The 17,703-nt window shown below is 37.2% G+C and overlaps 1 pseudogene across 1 annotated transcript; it reads right to left on the minus strand.

The window, feature by feature from the left end:
* Positions 1-650: 650 nt before the first annotated feature.
* LOC132171646 (uncharacterized) lies at positions 651-14,011 on the minus strand (annotated as a pseudogene). The gene is made up of 6 exons (XR_015911305.1): positions 13,633-14,011; positions 12,870-12,874; positions 6,364-6,874; positions 6,109-6,258; positions 1,917-2,344; positions 651-1,244 (listed from the first exon to the last, which is right to left on the minus strand). The product of XR_015911305.1 is annotated as an uncharacterized LOC132171646 (transcript).
* Positions 14,012-17,703: the final 3,692 nt, after the last annotated feature.

Below are 17,703 nucleotides of genomic sequence, written 5' to 3' on the forward strand. Positions count from 1 at the left end.
AAGACTTCTGGAAAATTTATTTTAAAAAAGAGGAGAAGACAGAAAAAGAAGTGAAAAGTTATTATTTTTTTTTTCTTTTTTTTTTGACATGTCCACACCAGAGGAAGAATGGGTGATTCAAACTAATAACATCGGCTTTATGGGGTGTAGTCTCCAGCCGATTGAGCTATTACTTGGGAACATTGAAAAAACATTGAAAAAACATTGAACAAACGTACAAAGCATGACATAAACAACAAAATTCGTCCATTTAATTACAACCAGGTGATTTACTCAACGTTAATTTTGCCATTAGAGTTACGTTAAAGGCTTTTAAATAATGTGACCTTAGAATTTCTTTTAATATGCCCTAAAAAAAAAAAAAACGATTAAACATGCAAAAATTTAGATATACCAATTTCTTCTTTTTTCTTCAAAATTTGGTTATTGTTAATTGTCATCTATGTTAATTGTTGCAGGTAGAAGTCTTTCCAAGTGTTGGCAATATAACGAAAGAGAAAATCTACGAAGGATATATGACTAATCAATTTATTTTATTTCATCATAAAATGTCCAACCCACGAGAGAATCAGACCAATATGCTTAATATATCACAAGCTGAATGATCACCAATTCTTCATTACAAACGACCAAAATTCGTTAATACATCACTACCACGTACCATAAAAAATCCAATCCCGAATGGACCTTATTAGAACTCTTACAAGGGTTGACAACATATAAGCGAATTGGTAGACAGGAATTGTAGCAAGAAAAATGACAGGAATGACCATCCATGAAGTTCGGGGTAGCATAATGAAAAGAGCAGCACAAAAGGCAATCATCATAGTTGCCATAGAGATGAAAAGAGTGTAATATCCTACTAACATCTTTGTAGAAACGTAATTTAAAAAATCTTCTTCAGTATAACGCAATGTAACAATTTCAAGAAAGACCAATACTGAGATTGAGGAACAAAAGAGTGATAATGCATCAGATATGATAAAAACCATAAATGACTTTTTATGTGAAAACATTGGGAACCCAGTATTTTGATTGTTACCTCCTGGAACAGTGATTGCTGCAGTGAACATAATGGTAATAATGAGAGCTCCTACCACTGTAGAAGAAGTTGCAGTGCTCTTCATCCATGTCTCTCCTTCCTTCATTATGTCCTTGTGGTTATGGGTAAAAAGTTCTTTGGCTGTCATCTTTCTATCATTTCGAATTTCCTTAATCCAAGGAAGGCAAATGCTCTCCACGTCCTATATTTATTGAACAAAACCATAGAAATTAGAAATTGAAGCAATATATAGACAAATGAATGCATGCTTCCTTTTGTGGCATCTCTTGCTATCCATTAAATCTCTTATTTTCAGGTAGCAAAATGACCTTAAAGAAATGGATTTTGGATTTTTACAACTATGAACCATAACATAATTGTTGAAATCATATATGATTGAAATCCTTGTTTATAAATACGCAAAAAGAAAGAAACAATTTAGTTTATGGTATCAACACTCAACTTCATTCTAGTTTTATGATCAATATGGAATAATGAGTTTTCACTTTCTAATTCAATGAGGTAGTTCAACTTCATCAAGTTAATTCAAGGCCTTTTAATTTGTTACAAGGTACCCACCCAATTCTTCATGATCTTTGTCAAAGTTAAGTCTTCAAAAAGAGAACTAATTAACAAAGACATCATCATCTATTAGAAGGGTGGCTGTTACCAATCGATCCTTGTCGTCTAATGAAACTTCTTGAAAAGGGGATGTCTTATAGGTTTGATCCATGAAAAGAGAGACATTTGAAAAGAGAAAAATTTCCTTATTTTATAGGCTAGTAAAATTTCATTTGATTTAAAATACCTTGAAACAATGATCAAAAACCTATAAGTGTAAGCACATTAGAAAAATAAGACTAAGAGATATTACCTTAAACCATCTAAGTTCGCTCTGTATCTTCAAAACTTCACGCTTAAGGCAATCACTTTTAGTGGGTGATTCTAACATCGCTGCCATGTGCAAGATAGTGCTACTTGATTTATCCCGAGCATTTATAATTAAATTTCCCGCATCAAGTTTCCTTATTTTTAGCAAGATACGGCGAAAAATCTTATCTTGACGATATAGGACAGCGTAAAACAATATGTTTCTTCCCATTGTATCAGTGGTATATAGAAGATGGTGATCTACTTTAAGTATCTCATCAATAAACTCAAAATTCCCTCCCTTGATGGCTTGTAAGATGACTCCATTAACATAATCACCATTCATTTGCTTTACGTGTATGCACATTTTAGGTAGAAGTTGAAGGGCTTGCTGATGGAGCTTCTTTAGTTCAAGTAAATTTGTCTTGATTCCTATGTCAGTAGTCATTGCATCATTAACTCAACTAGATCAAAAGAAGAATAATAGATTGATGATAAGGGAAAAAAAAAAAACACACACAATTGAAGAAAGATATATAATAAATTAAGTTTAATAATGTTTCTCACAAAGATATGAAATTAAATCGACGTGAACTGATACCATGGTGCTGAAGGATTCTCGAAGGCATCCGACGATATAGGCCTAGCAATGCTGCAAAGTGAAAATGAAACCCACTCGCATAAATAAGTTAGAAAATTATTACCACAAATTGATTTGTTAATGATCAGGTATGCTATTGGAAAGTTTGTCTAATTGAATGTGATATATATACTCGTGTATTATAAGGTGTGCTCATGCATCATGTACACGTAGACAAGGCACCCAAATATTTTTAGTGGTGCATATAAATCCTCAAGAGAGGGAGTTTAGGCGATAACATACCTAATTTGATAATGCTTAGTTGATCACCTTGGTGTTCACGTGGGTTTGGGATGTCTATCCGAATTTCATTGGGGAACTGTGCTGGTGGAATGAATATACCTTTCAACAAAAAAGTCCAATGAATACTATATCTCTTCGTTATACTGTAAACCACAAAGAAAACATACAAATGTGCAATGTACCCAACAAAATATAAATTTCATTGACTAAGTTAATATCCATCATATAAATTTTGTTTGTTCCACAGAATTAATAATCAATAGGAAAACATATAAAATCAAAGAGGAAATTGGTAGAACAACTAAAACTGAAATTGATAAACAAAACTTGAAATTGATTTTGTTGGATTGGCATGCCCTCCCCATGGTTGGTTACTATATATATTTTAGGGATGTTAGCTACAATCTTGCTTATGGTTGGCGACGACGGTGATCCTGTTTTCCGATGTCCTTGATTGCTGTGATCTTGCCTTTGCATGTCCATGCTAGTGGTGAGTGGTTTCTAGGATCATGTCTTGGCACTCTTGAACCCTTGAAATCAACCTTGCCCTCAAGGTGTAAAATTGGGAAACCGTTCGTGTGTGGGGAGTGAGCATCTTACCCTATGGCATCACCCAGAGTAGGGTGCGTTTGGGAGTGCGTTTTTAAAAAAATAATCTGCGATTTTAAACAAAATCGCAACTTTAGGGTGTTTGGGATTGCGATTTTAAAAACACAAATTTTAAAATCGCAAAAAAATCTGCGATTTCCATAAGCTGATTAGAGGGTGCTTATTTGAAAAAGTGCGAATTTAAAACAAAATCACGATTTCTATTAAAAAGATATTTGGCGCAATAGTTACCTTTTTTAGAACGGGAATGAAAAAAATACCAAGAATACCCACCTAAAATATATTAAAACCCTTCTTTTCTCTCTTTTTTTTTTTTTTTTCTTCATTCTCTCTGTCTTGATCATCCTTATTGGTAATTTGGTCATGAAACCGCAATTATATGCTAATGTTATCAAAACACTCAATTGATAAAAAAAGTACTTTTTAGTATGTTTTACCAAACGCCTGTGCGATTTTAAAAACACAATTTTTAAAAACGCAATTATTGAAATCGCACTCCCAAACGGGCCCTAAAGTCACGAAAAAAAACCTAATATTGGTGAGGTGTGAACAGTAGGGCATTTTTGAAAACGTCACAAAATGGTGACCCCCTCTAATTAATGACGTGTTTGTTTATACGACATTAATTTGAAATTTGAAATTTTTCCCTTTTTTCTTGCTCCCTTCTTTCGTCTGTCTCTTTCTTTTTCTTTTCCTATTAATTCACTCTTTCTCCTGGTCTTCAACGGCAAAACAGAGAAAGTGAAATCGTGAGAAGAGAGTTCAAGGGAGAAAGGGAGGGCTGGGCGATAGAGCTCACGGAGAAAAGGAGAGAGGCAAAGGGAGAGAAAGTTACAGAGAGAGAGAGGGAGACGGTGGAATTGAGAATGGGTTAGAGAGGGAGAGAAGAAGCAGGAATGAGGGAGAACGAAGTGGAGAAAAACAGAACGGAGAGGGAGGATGGGCGTGAGAGATAGAATCAAGAGGGAGATTGAGACGAAGAGACAGAGAGAGAACAGAGAAGACGGGATTGAGAAAGAAAGCGGAAGAGGGACGATTTTTCTAACAATAAATGGGTAAGTTTCGAATTATTATTTGATTTTGATTCTTGATCTTGGAATGGGTTTGTGTTTTTGGGTACTCTTGAGGATTTTTGGTTAACTAACGGGTTGAGGTTATGAGTTGTTTCTAGGTTGATTAATGGCTGTAACAGAGTTTAATTATGGGTTCTCCATCTCTTGTTGTTTCGGTTTGGGGTGTTGTTGGAGTTGAATTTTTGGTATAAATCCTGAGTTTTCAAGAGGTTGATTGGTTGAGGTGTTGTTTACTAGTTTGGCCGTGTATGTGGGGTTGAGTTTAGTGAAGCATGTATTGTTTGTTCGGACAGACACTCTTCCCGTTCGAACGGGAATTCTCAGAAATTGCTGCAAACTGTTCTGCCTCTCTATTTTTTTTTTTTAATTTAAAATTTATTGGAAAACATTTAAATATTTATAATAATAAATATAAGTTTATTATAAAAATTATATATTTGTTATTATAAATATTTTTTTGTAAAAATTATTTTTTTATAATTTTTTAAAGGGTAGTGATGTGCTACTATTCACACATCACCAATTGGTGACGCGTAAATAGTAAAAACGTCACTACCCTGTTTTCAATCTTTCCAATTTTTGTCATTTCAAAAACGTCACTAACCTATTAATGACTTTTTTTTTTTTTACCCAAAAATGTCATTAATAGGCAAATCACAAAACCCTAAAACAAAACCCTAAAATTTTTGTAGTGGTTGGTCCATTGGACCAACAATTGGGTTCATTAGGCCGTGAATGTCCGATGCCTTACCAACCGTAGGGGTGTCATTTTGAGTGTGCCCTTGTCATCTTAAGGTTGCTACGTTCATTTGAAATTTTTAGATTTATTTTTTTAGAAATTATTTTATATTAATATTTTTATGTTGTTAGTAAAAATTGATTTTTATATGTTAATATGATCAATGAAAATATAAAAAAGAGAAATACTATGGGTACCAAATTTTTTGCTAAGAAATATGTATCAAAATCATATATTAACTTATTTATTGGTACTCGTAGCATTTCATTTAAATAATTTTTTTGATCATCTCCAATGAATAAGCTCTACTTTATTTTGTTATACATTTATTGGTAAAAGATTTGGAATCCCTAACATTTCTCTATAAAAAAAATATTTGTAATTTTTCGTACGCGTCAAACACCAAAAGGTGTTTAGAGCTGAAAGCATTTCCTGAAAGTTTATTTTCCTTAAAATATTTTACGTTGAAACAAACGGAGCTTAAGATGACTAAATTAAGCATGCAAGTAGCAAGACAATATATGCCACATTTTTAAAATCAATGTTGCAAATTTTTAAAAGAGGAGCTCGATCACAGCAAAAAAAACAAAAAAAATCATATGAAACTCTAAAAGTTAATGGATAGGAAAAAACAGAAGATGGTCACTTCTCTCATATTCATAAACTCATAAATTTTTTATTTAACAAACCTAAAAAAAGTTGTAGAAATATAACAAAACGATGTTATCCCTCCGTCTTTTCTTTTCAAGCAATTAAAAAGGAAACACAATTCTTAAAGATATCTAACTTAAAACATTATATACTAAAAGACAAAGACGGACTGTGCAAACATGCAAGCGTTTAATTTGTAGGTGACACATGAAAAACAACAAGAAACATAAATGATACTCACTGTCGTAGATCTCTTTTTCCAGACGGCTGAGCGGGGTCCTACTCGGGAATGCAGAAGACTTGGAAGCCAATGCGGCCAAAGGGGAACTATCATACTTGTTTGGAACAACAGCAGCACGTGGGCAATGCTGGAGGAAGCGCAGAGCAAGATCTATTGTGTTGTACGGTAGAGACATAATTAATTAACGATAGGAAAATTATTCAATACAATTTCAAAGCATCGAACAAAACAAGAATGAATAATTAGGATCCTTACCAAAATCATTGAGAAGTATGAACTGGGTAAGAACCGTGGAAGCATCGATGTCGCTTAATCTTTGATTATAATTCAGAGAGGCAGAATAGAGACAGCGAGCCAATTCTATATTTCCATACTCTAGAGCCGCTAAAAGCGGAATACGATTGGAATTGTCTCGGATGTCAAGTAAGTTAGTGTTCTTTCTAAGCATGCAATCTAACATCCCAGTATTATTTTGTTGAACGGCGGCCCAGGCTAGAGCTGTGAAACCTTCATCGTCTTGTATTGCTAATTCCTCCTCCGACAATAACTCCACTAACTTCTCCACAATTTCCCTATTTCCCGCGAAGACAGCCACGTGAAGAACAGTAGATCCACGGTCTGTAATTGTTGCACTCTTTGCATCTTCATTGTCACTAAGAAAATCGTTTGCAGCATCCCAGTTACCATTATTGATAGCCCTACGTAAGGGCTCGAACTGATCAAGGAGGTCGTTGTTTATTCTGCCTGCCCCTGCCAAGCCATGCATGTAGAGTAAAATGAGTGAGTCCGGGTTTCTGATACCAACAGTCCATGAATTTTTATTTTTTCAATTTCCCTGTTTTGTCAAGCTTTAGTATTCTCATTAAGTAATTAGTACCTGGAAGGAGTCTTTATCCAATTAATTTGTATTGTAGTAGAAAGTTTTGCAGACTATAAGGCTTTAATTATAAAAGGGCACATATTCTGCCTTTTGTGTTTCAAGTGGAATAGAAAAGTAGCGCCGCACAGTGAGCACGACCTGCACTGTGACCGCCGAAATCGATTTCGTACTATTCTACTTTGGCACTGCCCTTCTGTGTTTCTATTATGTATAATATACAAGTTATTGGAAGGAAGGGTTGACGGTTTACGAAAGCTCCGCATCTTGGGGGGCGATTTTTTTCTTTCTAGTTTTTCACGAAAACTAGAGAAGGAGTTGATTGTACTTCAAATCTGAAAGGGTTGTGAAGGTTGTAAACGGTGATCTAGGGAAGCAGAGGTGGTGCTGGTTGGTATAAGCATGGCGGGAGATCTCTCAAAACTTTGGGAAAATTTTTCGCTTACTGAAGAAGAAAATGTAGATTTTGTAGTGCAGGAGGAAATTATTGAAGATATTGCATTGAAAGGGAAGTCATGTTTAGTGGGGAAACTGATTGCGGAACGTGTTATTGGTAAGAATACAATCAGAGGCAAGTTGATCCAATGGTGGAAACCCACTGGGTCACTTTCGTTCAAGGTACTGGGTGCCAATTTATTTCTGATGGAATTTGAGTATGCATGGGATAAGTCGAGGGTGCTTGAAGGTCGACCATGGGTCTTTGAAGGAATCTTTTTTCTATAGAAGATTTTGATGGGCTTACACCGCCGACTCAGATGGATTTTGAGTCGGCTGCTTTTTGGGTTCGAATGTTTGATCTTCCATTGGCGTGCATGGGGAGAGAGTTTGGATACAAATTGGGAGGGACTGTGGGGGAAGTAGAAGAAGTGGACACGAATGAAGATGGAGAGGGCTGGGGGGAATACCTACGGGTCCGTATTAGGATTAATTTACTCAAACCTCTGGCTAGGGGCAGAAGGCTTAGAATTAAGGATCATTCTTCTTGGATTTATTTTGAGTATGAGAGGCTCCCTCACTTTTGTTTTAGTTGTGGGCTAATACGGCATGGTGGGAATGGGTGTCTGGTAGGTGGTGCGAGGAGAATGCATGGAGGCGGAAAAACTAACGATTATGGGCCATGGCTACGTGTTTCTTCGACGAAAAGGTGGGAAGAGAGGGGAGGGGAGGCTGCTGAGGGTGACCGGAGGAGCCAAGGGGAACATACGCGTAGCCGGAGGGCGAACGGCGAAAGCTGGAGGAGGGATACGAGTGCCAGGAATGATTCTCAGAGAGATTCAGGGGACGGTTCCCACAATTCGGGGAACTATTCAAATCGTGGTGTAGTGCAAAGCGATTTTCTTACTCATGCAGAAGTTATTCCCTCTCACGTTATTGGCAAGTCCTTGCATGGCCCGGTTACTGAGGAGGGTAAGCTAAATGAGGAAGGGAAAGATGAAAAGGGGGGAGTTTTTGAGAAACAAGAAATTATGAAGGTTCAAGTGACAGATGGCAGTAAATGGGTCAAGGTGGATTATGCGCAGGAACCCAAGTCTGCTGAGGTGATTTTGAAACAGTGTCCACGTGCCAATCACGGTGGACAGGAATATACGGATGCTTCACACATGGCAAGGGGGAATTTTCAAGCTGTTGGCATTGTTATAGGTGTTCTTCCGCTTCCTGTTATTGATGACCACAAGAAAGATGAGGTGTTTCACATGAAGGAACTCAAGACTGCTGAGGTGATTTTATCACCGTGTCCACGTGCTTATCAAGGTGATCAGGAACATACAGATGTGCTACACCTGTCAAGGGGGAAGATTCAAGCTATTGGTGATACTGCTGTTACTTTGAAAAAGGAGATGCAGGTTCAAGCAGGGGATTCTCAAAAACCAAAAGCAAAATCAACTTTTAAAAGAAGAAGAGACAAAGTTGGTGTGGGGGTGGAGCAAGGTGAGAAAGGTTCATTTTGTCTACTTGGGCGTAGGAAGGCAGAAGTGGTTTTAGGCATTGGAGGGGAGGCGGATCACAGTAAGAAAGGGAAATGGGTGGCTAGGGGAGATAATGCAGGGAAAGCTAATGTGGCGGAGGCTGTCTTACAGCCCTGCCAATCACAATGATTATCCTCAGTTGGAATTGTCGAGGGCTTGGGAACCCTGGGACAGTTCGGGATCTTTGCCGGTTGGTAAAGGAAAAGCGACCCAATATGGTTTTTCTTATGGAAACCATTTTACCATCCCAAAAGCTTGAAAAATTCGTCTACGAATGGACTTTAGTAATGTTTTTGGGGTGGACTGTGTGGGAAGGAGTGGGGGTTTGGCTCTTTTATGGAATGCAGAGAGTTTTGTTGAGATACAAAATTTTAGTAGGCGTCATATCAACGCCTTAGTGCGGAATGAAGTCAATGGTCCTTGCTGGAAATTCACAGGTTTTTATGGTAATCCTGATGTCGGCAAACACCATGAGTCGTGGAGTCTTTTAAGACATATTAGCTCTCTCTCTCCCCAGCCGTGGGTTTGTATGGGTGACTTTAACGAGATAACGGAGGCTTCGGAGAAATATGGTTTGATAAGGCGACCACGATGGCAGATGGAGAATTTCACCAAGACGTTGGAGGCATGTCATCTTTATGATTTGGGCTACACGGGAGCAAAGTTTACATGGTGTAATAGGAGGGAGGGTGATGGTTTTGTGAAGGAGAGACTAGATCGGGTGATGGCAACTCATGATTGGTGTGTTATGAATCTTGATTTCCAGGTTGAGGTGCTAGCTGCACGTAGTTCGGATCACGCCCCTCTTGTTTTTTATGTTGGTCCTAAGCTGGTGCGTCCTCGGGGGAATAGGTGTGCTTTCCGTTTTGAGGCAGGCTGGGCAAAAAATGAAAAGGCACGTATAGTTATTAAACTAGTGTGGAGGGCAAGAGAACCGATTGTAGGTGCTTGGCATAAGGTGAGAAGAAAGTTAACAAAAAGTAAAACAGGTCTTCTTCATTGGAAAAAGATTGATGTAAATCCATCAGAGGAGGCCATCAAATTGAAAACTATTGAGTTACAGAGTCTTCAAGAAGTGGTGGGACCAATGGATATGGTGAGAATAAAGGACCTTCAGAATGATGTTAACAAAGCTATGGAAGTGGATGAAGCTAAATGGAGACAGAGGGCCAAGGAGCATTGGCTGAAATCGGGTGACAAAAATACAAAATTTTTTCATGCTTGTGCGACACAACGTCAACGCATGAATAAAATTACAAATATTCTTGATGAGGAAGGGGTAAGCCGTGATACACCAAAGGCTCTTGAGGAAGCATTTGTCAATTATTATACCCATTTATTTACGTCCTCTAGACCTACGGGAATGGAGGAATATTTGCGGGTACTTCCGAGGAGGGTGTCGGCAGAAATGAACTCTCTTCTTACTCGTGATCTTGAGATTGAAGAAATTACTATAGCAGTTCAGCAAATGGCTCCTATGAAGGCGCCGGGTCCTGATGGTTTTCCCACAAGTTTTTACCAAGATAATTGGGAGGAAGTGAAGGGTGAGGTATGTGCTGCGATTTCTAGTTTTTTCAATATGGGTAGTTTTGATAATGCTGTTAATAGGACTCATATTGCTTTGATTCCTAAAATACATTGTCCCACTAAGGTCACAGAGTTTAGACCTATAAGCCTTTGTAATGTGTTGTATAAGATATTAGCAAAGGTACTAGCCAATCGTTTGAAGACAATTTTACCTATCTTATATCCAAAAATCAGAGTGCTTTCGTTCCGAGGCGACTGATCTTTGATAATGTCTTGGTTGCCTATGAGGCTTTGCACACTATGAATTCGAGGATGTGGGGAAAGGTGGGATACATGGCTTTGAAGCTCGATATAAGCAAAGCCTATGACAGGGTGGAATGGGTATTTCTTGAGGGTGTAATGAAGAAATTGGGTTTTGATTTGAAGTGGATTAAATGGATAATGCAATGTATCACGACAGTTCAATATTCAGTTATGGTGAATGGGGTTCCAACTGGGGATATACGGCCAACAAGAGGGATAAGACAAGGAGATCCTCTCTCTCCTTACTTGTTTCTCCTCTGTGCGGAGGTGTTGAGTGCTCACTTACAAAATGCGGACAGATTGGGGTTGCTTAGTGGGGTGCCCACGTCTTTGAGGGGGCCTCGAATAAATCATCTGTTTTTCGCGGACGACAGTTTGATTTTCTGCAAAGCCCAAGAGTATGACTGGAATAGGTTGACAGTGATTTTGGATGGATACGAGCAAGCTTCGGGGCAAAAGTTGAACAAGGAGAAAACTTCTATTTTCTTTAGCCGAAATACCCTTCCGATAGCTAAGGAGGTTATTCTTAGTCTTTCAGGGATTCCGGTTACACAGCGATATGATAAGTACTTGGGTTTGCCTTCTCTTGTTGGACGGTCGCGTATCCGTGAGTTCACTAATATTACGGATAGAGTTAAAAAAAAGATGAATGATTGGAAGGTTAAATTTGTGTCCCAAGCTGGTAAGGAAGTGATGATTAAGGCGGTGATTCAAGCCATTCCAACATATAGTATGAGTATTTTTCTGTTGCCAAAAGAATTATGCAGGTCTTTAAATTCTCTTATGCAAAAATTCTGGTGGGGACATAAGGAGAATGACAAAAAGATCGCTTGGATGTGTTGGGAAAAAATGGGAATTCCAAAAGCAAAAGGTGGTATGGGTTTTCGGGACCTGGTTTCTTTTAACAAAGCGCTTCTTGCCAAGCAATGTTGGAAATTGATACAAGATCCTGATAGCTTAGCAGGGAGAATAATCAAAGCGAAATACTATCCAAGGGGGTCGTTGTTGGAAGCAAATCTTGGAAGTCGTCCTTCTTATGCCTGGAGGAGCATTATGGTGTCAAGGGATTTACTAAAAGATGGTTTGTTTTGGCGAGTGGGAAATGGAGACAAAGTGCACATATGGGGGGATAAGTGGATACCCATGGCCACCTCTTACAAAGTTCAATCCCCTTGTAGAGTGTTGGAGAGGACAGCTACTGTTAGAGAATTAATTGATGTGGACACGAGGAGCTGGAATGTTCAATTGGTAAGGGAGATTTTCCTTGATTATGAAGCTAAGATCATTTGTAATATACCTCTTAGCCGATATAGTCAAGAGGACCAGCTGATATGGAGAGGTACATCGTCGGGTATGTTTACCGTTAGGAGTGCCTATCACATGGACATGGAGAGGAAGGCAATGGGGAAAGGTGAGGTTTCTTCAATCAGCATTGAAAAACCGGTTTGGAAGACAATTTGGAATATGAGGGTCCCCAATTCAACTAGAGTTTTCTTGTGGAGAGTTTGTAAAAATATTTTACCTACCAGGGAAAATCTTTTGGGGAGAGGAATTATTAAGGATGCTTCTTGTTTGTTCTGTTTGAGGAGCACGGAAACAGCTATGCATGTGCTATGGGAATGTCCGTCAGCCATGGACGTTTGGGGAGTGAGTGAGAAATGTTTTCAGAAAAGCTGTGGGGGTGGTGACAATTTCCAAAGTTTTTTTGAAATAATGCTTAACAGATGCAAGATTGAGGAGATGGAATTATTTGCGGTGGTGGCTAAGAGCTTATGGACTCGTCGCAATCAGGTGCTGCATGGGGGAGGATTTACACATCCTAATTGTGTTGCTCATGAGGCGGTGGTGTCTTTACAACAATACAAGCAAGCACAAGGAAATTTTATTCATGAAGGTGGGGAATTGCAACAGGTGAAATGGAGATCTCCTAGGTTTGGCAGGTTTAAGGCCAATTGGGATGTGGCAGTCAATTCCAGATTGAAGACCATTGGTGTTGGAGTTTTGGTGAGGGATCATTTGGGTGGAGTTTATGCGGCTCTTAGCCGAAAAGTACAGTCGCAGCAAGAACCGGTGGTGGCAGAAGCTATGGGTGCTTTAATGGCAACAGAATTTTGTAGGGATTTGGGTTTACAGGATATTGAGCTTGAAGGCGATTCACTTCTTGTGGTAAATGCCATTAAAGATTCTAGTATTCAATGGAGTTCTTATGGTCACAGAGTGGGGGATGCAAGAGTTGTTCTCAACAATATGAGGAGTTGGTTTGTTGGTCATGTAAAACGAGAGGCCAATATGGGGCACATTTGTTGGCCAAAGAAGCTGGGAAGCACGATGTCGAGCAGATATGGAAGGAAGAAGTTCCACTTTGTATTTATGATATTGTTACTCTAGAGCATTGTGCTCTTTCAATTTAGAGCTTTAGGGCTCTAGTTTGTCTTATCTTTTGATGAATGAATAGAAGAAGTTTTTATCTCAAAAAAAAAAAAAATATACAAGTTATTGGGTCCGGCATATATGGACCATTTGAGGTCCCATTAAGTATTTACATAAAAATATTCCATGAACGTACGTGGAAACAGCAATTTGTTGTAATATAAGATACGAATCTGACTTACCTACCAAATAAATAAATAAATAAATTACGAATCTAACTTGAAGTTATTATTATTATTATTATTATTATTTGGCAAAAATCTAGCTTGAAGTTATATTGATAAGGTTAACTGTATTGGGTTTGATCTCATTTGTTAAGTCATCCATCTTTAGAGTATGTTTAGTACCCAAAATGGCTATTCCATTAAAAAAATGAATAATTTGTCCACCACCAAATTATCTTACACCAATAAGCCTAACGTTGAGAGAGAGAGAGAGCATCACCTGGTCCATACATTCTAGCCAATTCATCCCAGACATTTTTGGCGGAAGTGATTTTCCTAATCCCCGGTAGTATGTCCACCTCACATGAAATTAGAATTGCATGTAAAGCTGCAACATTATTCTTTCTCCATGCCTTAAATCCAACTACATCATCTTCTAGTTTAGGAGGTTCCGTGGTTGATTGGACAATGTCTCAAAGATCTTGAGCCAACAAATAATTTTTCATCCAAGCACACCAATTGGCATAATTGTCATTTCTAAGAAGTTCAAGAACAATTGTGCTTGAGAGACTATTTGTTGCCATTCTTAATCTGTCAAATTACTACGAAACATGTTAGGTGAGACTTGGAAGCAAAATACAGACCATATTGTGTATCTTCGGTTTTCAAAGTAATTTTTTATTTTTTTGCTTTTTATAAAAAAGAAAAAGAAAACGAAAAGTGCTTTCAAAATAAAGAAGCAAAATCATGATACCCCTTTACAAACAGGGCAAGTGCAGTGGGCAAGTGCAGTGGGCAACTGCATCACTACTCCCCTAGAAAATGCAATTTATAAATATAACATTTTTTATTTTAAAATTATAATATAATAAATTTTTTTTATTAAAAACCATTTTTCTTGTTTTTTTAGATGACAATTGACTAATCAAATTTAAATATACTTGTTTTGTTAGTACATTATTCTTAATAGTTAATTTCACTGATCCATTTTATCGATGCTAACAAGGATTTTATAAATCTAATTAACAATATCATTTTATTTTATTATTTCAATATTGTCTTCTAATTCTATTTCAAAGATTGATTGTTCAATTATTTATTCTTTAGCCCGATTTGATGTAATATTTTGTTTGTTTTTAGCTACAAATTTATCAAAAGTTCCTTTTTCTACGTCATTGAATTTTTTTTTTCCCTTTTTCTTAAATGTTTCATATCCAAATTTATATTTTCTATCAAACATATTAAAAATTAGAAAATTACTTAGAAACAATGAAAATATACTTTAATAAAAGGGGGTGGTACATTAAAAAAGTTTTGTGCAAAAAATTTCAAAAACCTCACCACTAGATCCTACATTATTTTTCAGACAAAGACGACATCGTTTATGTATTAACCTCAACACTGATAATCAGACTATATGTGTTGATAGTTAGATGTCGACGCTCATAGTACTCTTTAATTTTAATTTTTTTTTTTTTTTTAAGCTTACTAAAACCACATATTAGGCTATTAGCCTATTAATTTTTTTTTTTTTAAAAAAAAACAAACCTCATAGTAAAAAATTAATTATTTTTAAATTATTATTAAATTTTTCTATTTTCTACTTCTATTTTTTAATATATATAAATTATTTAAGTTTCATATATGGATTTGGATGATATTTTTATCAACCAAAGAGTTGGATACTTTGCAATTCGATCTTGTTTGTCCCAAAACTATAGAGTTCGATTGATCCTAGATAAGATCACTATTTCTTCGACACATGGACGTGGGGTATAACCTTTTTCCCTAGTGGAAGGAAGCCAAAGATTGATCGGACTAATGCACAATGATAGAAAATAAAAAATTCATAGAGTTTGATTGGTTGTATAACAATCGATCGCACTAATGCACTAAGATTGATCATATTGATCTTATCATGATTGATTGGACTAATGCACAAAGATAGATAACACAGAATCCATAGAATTCGATCAATATCATATCACAATCGATCGGACTAATGCATAAGAAAAATACAAAATCTAAAGAGTACAATCGATCATTTGATCATCTTGATCAATCCGACTAATGCACTAGGATCAAATATCGGACATTCAATCGAACTTTTAATCGTGTCAAGTTCGATCGATCCTAGATAAGATCACAGTTTCTTTGAGATATGAGCGGGAGGCTTAACTTTCCTGTAATAGGAGGATGCTAAAGATTGATCAAACTAATGCATAAGGATAAATAATACAAAATCCATAGCATTTGATCGATTAATAAATTATATAACAATCGATTGGACTAGTGCATACAAATAATACAAAATTCTATGAGTTTGATCAATCATTAGATCATATCACGATCAATAGTTCTTAGGGTTAAATACCAAATACCCCCTAGGGTTTGGTAACTTTATTTTTACCTCCTTGGGGTTTCATTTTTATCACAGGACCCCTTGGGGTTTTGATAAAGGACCAAGTTAGTCCATCCGTTAGTTGACCTTTAGGACTAACACGTGGACCAATCAGATGTTGACACGTGGCACCTATTTAATTTTTTTTTAAATTAAAAAAAAAAATGTTTTTTTTTTTAAATATACATTTTTTTTAATTTTAAAAAAAAATTAAATAGGTGCCACGTGTCAACATCTGATTGGTCCATGTGTCAGTCCTAACGGTCAACTAACGGATGGACTAACTTGGTCCTTTATCTAAACCCCAGGAGAGTCCTGTGATAAAAATGAAACCCCAGGGGGGTAAAAATAAAGTTACCAAACCCCAGGGGGGTATTTGGTATTTAACCCTAGTTCTTAAAAAAATTACAATATTTTAAATTATGAGTTCAAAAATTTAAGATTTAAGTTGATATATGATGCCATGCAACACTATGATTGTTATGACAGCATGTGACAGTAAGAAGTAAGTAGAAGTTAAATATTGAAGATGAAAAGTAATTTAGGAAACAGATATTAACGGAAACGTAAAATTTGATTAAAAAAAAATTAAAAGAAAATAACTAATAATTAGTTACAAGGTTGTCTTCCAACACCGTCGCTTGAAAGTCCCAACAAGGCTCAACAAGTAGCAAGGTTTATTGGTGGATTACATGTGGCGATCCGAGACAAGGTTTCTATGCATCCTGTATTTACTTTAACCGAGGCATTTAGCTAAGCAGCCTGAGTCAAGAAGCAACTAGAGAGGCCTAAAGCACCAACCTGGAAGCAATGCGATGAGACCGATGCAGGGTCGGGGAAACAACCTCTAGTCCTGACAGTCACACCAAGTCAACTAGTGACTTCCATGGAAAGAGGAGCCAGCAATAGCTCAAACATACCAATACAACCAGCCAACAATATGTATGCATGGTCCGGTCCAGAGAAGTGTTTCAAGTGCAACTAACAGGGACATAGTTCACATCAATGTCCTCGAAGGTAGATGGTGAACTTGATCGAAACTGAGCCATAAAAAGGAGTTGAGAATTGAGAGGTTGGAGCAACTGAGGATGATACACTTGATTATGAGGAAGAGTTGGCTAACGCTGACAAGTGAATCCCACTTTCCCGATCCTTAGTAATTCAATGCTTACTCTTGACCCCGAGGCAAGAGGGTCTATCTCAAAGACATGAGATATTTCGCACTCGTTGCACGATCAATCGAAGGATACGTGACTTGATCACGCGTTGACGGTAGAAGTGAGGAGAATGTAGTGTCTATGGAGATGGTTTCGAAGTTGGGTTTAAAAATCGAGAAGCACCTAACACCATACAAGATCAAATGGATCAAGCAGGGAACGAAGACACTAATATTCGAAAGATGTCATTTCACATTTTCGATTGGTAAACATTAGACGGATTCAATTTTGTGTAATGCGGTGAAGATGGACACTTGCCACTTAATCTTAGAAAGACCTTGGCAGTTTGACTTGGATTCGCAGCACAAGGGAAGAGATAATGTTTACCTTATCTTCTGGGATTGTCAGAGGGTAACATTTTGACCCTTACAAGAATTCAAGAATTCTACCAGTTCTGAAGGTAAATTGGTCTTCCTGTCCACTGGATAAAATTCATGGAAGAAGTTAAAGAGGCCTGAGACATCGTAGCATTGGTGATAAAAGGAACCATGATTTGCTTTTCGCAAGAAGTTTCTGAGACAATGCAACCGATGTTAGAAGAATTTCGAGACATCATGGATGTAGAGATGCCTGAGGGACTGCCGCCTATGAGAGATATCTTGCACTATATTGACTTAGTTCCAGGAGCAAGTCTCCAGAACCTTACACATTACCGAATGAGCCAAAAAGAGAATTCTATGAAGAACAATTAGAGGGAGAGAGTATGAAT

The sequence above is a fragment of the Corylus avellana genome, chromosome 2 (assembly GCF_965113065.1).
Source record: "Corylus avellana chromosome 2, dhCorAvel1.hap1.2, whole genome shotgun sequence".
Lineage (NCBI taxonomy): Eukaryota > Viridiplantae > Streptophyta > Magnoliopsida > Fagales > Betulaceae > Corylus > Corylus avellana.